Below are 6,000 nucleotides of genomic sequence, written 5' to 3'. Positions count from 1 at the left end.
TGATGATTGTCAGATCTCACCACTGTTAAAGAGTTTTCCCCCTTTTGCATTTGACCTGTTATCTGTGGGGTGATATATTAACATCATCCATGTATCTTGTTTCCCAACAATCTTCCTCCTAGTGTGTGTGTGTTTGTACTAATATTTCCACTAAAACAGAATATGTAAACACCACCACCACTAATAATAATCAACCTAGTATGTTGTAAACTTGCATATAATTTATTGATAACAGGTTTAAGAACAAACAATTAATTCCAGACTTTGGGGCTGTATTTAGTAAAAAAGAAACAAAGCAAGCAAACAAAAAAGCAAACACCCAAACTTCATCATTCCTAAATAATCTTTGTCATACTCCCTTCTATGGAAAAGACCAAAAGAACGCAGGCACAACCAGCAGGGGAGTTAAAAAAACGACCTTACCGAAGCAGTCCTGAGAGAATAGCTCTCATTTTTTTCCCCTCCTCAGCCTCAAGCAGGAGAATGGATGCCAATGCCCAGGGATGTGGCAGGCCCAGGAGTTCTATTACTGTCCCTCGCATGGGTACTTCCTTGACTCGGGGCTCTATGGTTTTGCAGTTTAAAACCGCCAATAAGAAAGGACAGTTTAAAGTCAACTGTCGTTTCACCCATTTCAGTTGCACATGGAATAGAAAGCAGAAGACAGGAAACGTGTACTGCTTCTGCACTGATTCCAGTGAGAGGACGCGGTCTGTGGAGACAGGGCCTGAACGGTCACTGGACAGTGGGAGCCCCTTCAGGCTGACTTCTGTGTTCTTTTGACATAAATCCATTGGGGAGGTGAGGGGTGTTGGTACTTCCTTGCTTTCTGGAAAAACTACATCTAACATGTTTGTATTTTTCCTGCCCAGATTTGTTGTCAGCTGTATTCTCAAAGATCTCTGATTCCTTTTAGTAGGAAATGGTGTCTACAAAGCAGGACATAGTCACTAGGTGAGATTATTGCTTGTGGGTTGTCATTACTTCTAGGTTTGTGTTAGTGGATCATTTATTCACTTTGATAAGCTCTTACTTGCTTCATATGTCACATTTTGCTTGGCCAGATTGCAATCCAGATAAAATTTTTGAAGAAGGGCACATAAGTAGCATACTTTTCAGGCTGTGGTAATGGTATGAATCAAAAAGAGTATAGCAGAAAGACTTTGAAAATATACTTATGTTGCTTTGGCACATGGATAAATGTAGTCAGATACAGAACTCAGGCACCATATCTTTTTCTCGAATTCAGCAGATGTTGGTTGTTCTAGTATCTTCTGTTTCTACATTTGATGAGTCTGAGGGTTAGCTTTTTCTTGTGGTTGGTTGTAAGTGATTTAAAAAAAACCAAATTCCTACACAGATAATAGGATTCTTTGAAATTAAATTATTTGATAAACAATTTCTGAAGTTAAATGACTTCATTTTCATAATAGTATGATTATACCTTCTTTGGTTATCAAGAAACATTTATAGTTTCATGTTAGCATTTGAGCTAGAGAGCTACATTTATTTAAAGTTAAGGTGGGGAGGAATATGTTATCCTGGGCAGCAGTCTGAAAATTTTTCTCTGTAATTTCTTAAGTATTAATACCTGTGATTAGCTTTGAGCAGTACATCTTCTGCTTCCTCCCACTGCTTTCATGGAAACCAGCTACATTTTTGATAAAATGGGTAAGACCAACTCCCTGAAGCATACTGACATTTTGTACTTCACCATGTATTTTCATTTCGTTATTACTACTGTTCCATAAATGCAAAGTTGACTTCCTTTCACATCTCATCTTTCTTCGTTTAGAGGGTTGTGATTCAGGGACAGGGGAGAAGGGAATGGGGAACAACTTAGCTAAGTATTTTCTTTAATTATTTCCCACATTGTCTTATTTCCTCTTTATGATGAAAGAAAAGACCCAGAGTGGTGGAGAGTTTTCAGCCTGCTCCCTGCCAAGCTCCTTTATAAGCCTCCTTTAGACTTCACTCCACATTTACCCACCACACTACATTGTACTCATTTGCAGCAAGATTGTTCATAACACTGGCTAATTCTTCCAGTATTTTTTTCCAAATTGTATTTTCATCTGACCAATATTGTTTTAACTTTATGTTATTAGTTTGAGGCTTTTCCTACTTTGGGAGTTGGATGTTTTATTTTGTGGAGATTTATTCCATAGGGTATCCTGAGGGAGGGGAGGATTTTAAATGTGTACTTGGGATGCCACTATCTTCAAGCCCAGAGAAACTTAAAGATGGGTGATTTTGCACCTCTAGAAACCAGCATTCACTTCAGGAATAATTCCATGTGCCTTCTGATCTGCCCATTCAATACTTTAAAATTCAAACTCCGAGAGCAGTTTGTATACAAAAGAAAATTGTGCTGAGCTGCATTCTTTTTTCTTCATATGCCCTATTTAAAAATTACAGTACAAGTTACCACGTTAGAGATTCTGTTTATATCTAGATAAATCTAGTCAGGTACTAGAGATTCCAAGTTTACTTGCCAAAACCAATTGCTATTTATGAACATCAAATGTAAGCAAATCTTATTTTATTTCAGAGTACTCACATGTCAGACCCAAGCAAGTGCAATGTATTTTCATGTTGTGAAATAATATTCTCAATCCAGAAGATGGAGGCTGAGGCATTTCTCCTATTGAAAAATATCAGGTCAGGTTGAAGGATACATTATGGTCAAGTTCCAATCTAAAACTTTTATTATATAACGGGAATTAATACAGTTTGTACTCTTGTGTCTGGTTTCTTTCATTCAGCGTAATGTTTCTAGATTTATCCTTGTTGTATAAGTAGATTGTTCCTTTTTTATTGCTGAATAGAATTCCAGTGTATGAATTGCCATAATTTATGCAGTCTCCTATTGATGGACATCTGGGATGTTCCAGCTTTTTGCTATTATGAATAAAGCATCTGTGAACAATCTTATCTTTTTATATGTCATTTCCCTTGAATAAATTCTTAAAAATGGCATTGCTAGGTTACTAGGTAGATACATATTTATTTTTATAAGAAACTGCCTATTTCTAAATTGGTTGTGCTATTTTATATTCCTGCAAAGAATATATGAGAACTAACACATTTTTCTAATATCCAATATTGTCAGGTTGTTTTATTTGTTTGTTTTTAGCCATTCTGGTTAGTGTGTAGAGATATTGTGGTTTTAATTATACTTCTCAAGCTTATAGTTGAATATCAAATCAGAAAGCAGGACTAATGTAGTTTGTGATTATTATACTTTAGCTGTATATGTAATAAAATTTCATTTATACTTGTTAAAATATGACTTCCAAAGAATCGGTAAAACATCATGACCTATATACAAATGTAAAATGAACATATGCCAGATATTTTATTGATTGAGAGAACCAGTAAAATGCTACAGTCAATTCAGAGGAAAGTTTAAGATCAGTGTCATTTATAGGCTAGAAATTTACAAATAGATGCAAAACTGGATTTTTCCATGGGGTGGGTTGGGGGAATCAAGTGTTTCTTTATTGGACAGACTTTTATTTCTGTGACTATAAGCAAGAATTATTTGCATTGCTTTCAGTTACCTACAGCTTACAGGATTTTAAGTAGCTTGTAGAAAATGATACAAAGGCAAAACCCCTTAGAATCAGATAACCTTGAAGGATGTGCTCTAACAATTTTCCTTTGAATACACTCAGTAATTTTTTGTTCCATTTTAAAACCTTTCACAATTTCCCCCTTCATACATATGCTTGGTGTTAAAATAATCTGTTTGCAATACCAAGAAATAAAAATGCTAAATGGCCAATTCTGTGTGTGTGTGTGTGTGTGTGTGTGTATGTGCTATCAGGAGGCATACTGACTATCCTTTCTCACATGAGGTCATAGTAATTCTTTAAGTTAGGCACCAAATCAGGTAGTACGTGGGCCTTATTTTTTTCTGACATTTTTCTAGAACTAAGAAAGATGCTTATAAAGAAAATAATATATTATACACACAGAAACATACATATTCCCTTAACAGAATTAGGACTACTGTTTTGAAATTTTAGTAATATATAAAGACTACAATTTTACCTATTTAGAAAAGTGATTATATTCTTGGGATGTCATCATTTATCCTTATCCATGGAAAGTTATGGGATGTGTCTAACTTCAGGTAACTTAGCAGCTACGCACAGACTTGATCAATTTTATGTTGGAAGTTTTATACACACACACACACACACACACACACACACACACATATGACATGGCCACTGTAGAGTCTGTAGTCCTCTTGCATCCTGAGTTGTCTGTGTGGATTTGCCCTGTAAATTAACATGAGATGAGGAGAATCTTCTAAATGTGTACCAACTGTGTAGAGAAGAGTTAATCAACTAATGAATATATTAAGCAAGCAAGGGCCATAATGGAGGGAAAGGGGACATGCTATTCAGTTAAATGATTGTCTTTTGTTGTACTCCTAACAAAGTCATCAATTTAAAATTTACTTCTGGTTGCAATATTAGGTTGACAACCTATAATTTATTCAGTCATTCGGTATAATTTCATTGTGATTCTACTAAATGTTAGCCACTATTCTAGGTATTTAGGATACAGAAAATAGTGTTCCTGAAAACAGCCTGTCAGAGGAGATGGGCAAGTTAAAAATTTTTTGATAAAATGCAGTGTGTTGAGATAGAAATTATTTTTTTCAGATAGCAGTGTCGATTTTAAATGAACTATAAAAGATGTGCTAATTTCTCTTTGAAAAGCAGGTGGATTAACTTTGAAACACTAATTTAAGTAAATTAATCTAGTTAAGTGCCTTATTTTGATATTCTAAAATAGACTGATTCTTTTTCAAGACTTTTTAAATCAAAATTTTAATTAAAATATTTGGGCATAAATGTGGATACAGATTCAGTTGTAAGAAATCATACAGAGATATCCCATGTATTTCTTACCCAGTTTCTCCCAGTGATAACGTCTTGTAAAACTATATTACCATAATGTCACAACCAGGATGTTTACATTGATTTGGTCTACTTACTAAACAATCTGTCATCACAAGGATACTTCTTGTTGCCCTTTTAAAGCCATACCCATTCCCTCCTCAATTCCCCTGACCCTGACCTCTGGCGACCACTAATCTGTTCTCTATTTCTATAACTGTATAATTCATAATGTTATATAAATGGAATCATACAGTGTGTGAGCATTTAGTATTGGCTTTTTTCACTCTACATTATTCCCTGGAAATTCGTCCAATTTATTGTGTTTATCAATAACACATTTTAAAAAATTTATTTATTTATTTATTTATTTATTTATTTATTTATTTATTTATGGCTGTGTTGGGTCTTCGTTTCTGTGCGAGGGCTTTCTCTAGTTGTGGCAAGCGGGGCCACTCTTCATCGCGGTGCGTGGGCCTCTTACCATCGCGGCCTCTCTTGTTGCGGAGCACAGGCTCCAGATGCGCAGGCTCAGTAATTGTGGCTCACAGGCCCAGTTGCTCCGTGGCATGTGGGATCTTCCCAGACCAGGGCTCGAACCCGTGTCCCCTGCATTGGCAGGCAGATTCTCAACCAGTGCGCCACCAGGGAAGCCCAATAACACATTTTTATTGCAGAGAAGTATTCCATGATATGGATGTACCATATCATACCAGTTTGTTTAATCATTCACCTTTTGAAGGGCGTCTGTGTTGTTTCTGGTTTTTGGCCATTACAAATAAAGCTCCTAATCATTCATAGTTGCATTCATGTGCAGGTTTTTGCATGAAAACACATTTTTACTTCTCTGGAATAATGTGTGAGATTGTGTTTTGCTGGATTGTATGGTAGTAGTATATTTATTTTCCAAGAAACTTTTAAACTGTTTCCAGAGAGGCCTTACCATTTTATATTTCTACCAGCAGTGTGTGAGTGATTTAATGTCTCCTTATCCTCGCAGCATTTGGAGTTGTTACTATTTTTTATTTTAGCCATTTTGAAAGGAGTGAAATGATATCATGATTTTAATTTGCATTTCCCTGAT

Source organism: Balaenoptera borealis, assembly GCF_965194805.1.
Source record: "Balaenoptera borealis genome assembly, chromosome: 6".
NCBI lineage: Eukaryota > Metazoa > Chordata > Mammalia > Artiodactyla > Balaenopteridae > Balaenoptera > Balaenoptera borealis.
This window is presented reverse-complemented; position numbering follows the sequence as displayed.